A 515-nucleotide genomic window follows, 5' to 3' on the forward strand; every position below is an offset into this window, starting at 1 on the left:
ACTATAATATAGAGCCGATCTAATTATAAGTTCTTGCCACGTTCTCCCGTGCTAGATTTATATCAATGTTTAATTATCCAACTTGGCCGAAAGAAGTTGGCCCGTATATGCTCTTCGCCTGTAATCTTATTTATTTATGAGCCTGGCCTATCTATTGTTAATTCTTGCCTTTCTTACATCAGAACTTTTCTCGTTTAAGCAACAATATTAACTTATGCATTCGGAAAGTTCAACTGCATATGGGGTGAGCTGTGTGCTTTGGCTGGTAGTTTTTACTCCAGCTCTGCTCTTGCGTGCCTTTTGAAACAAAATCTTTAAGGCGATTTTTTTTTAACTATAATTAGCGTACATTTTGTTAAGTTAGAGATCGGATGCTTCAGAAAATCGTCAGAATATATGTTAAGAAGGGTAAACAACGCTAGATATATGGATTTTGCGATTGCTATATCGTGTTCACGTAAGCAAAGTTGCATTTAAATTTTATTCATACTTAACCTTGCACTTACGAGCACGTG

This window comes from Penaeus monodon, chromosome 30, assembly GCF_015228065.2.
Source record: "Penaeus monodon isolate SGIC_2016 chromosome 30, NSTDA_Pmon_1, whole genome shotgun sequence".
In the NCBI taxonomy this organism is placed as follows: domain Eukaryota; kingdom Metazoa; phylum Arthropoda; class Malacostraca; order Decapoda; family Penaeidae; genus Penaeus; species Penaeus monodon.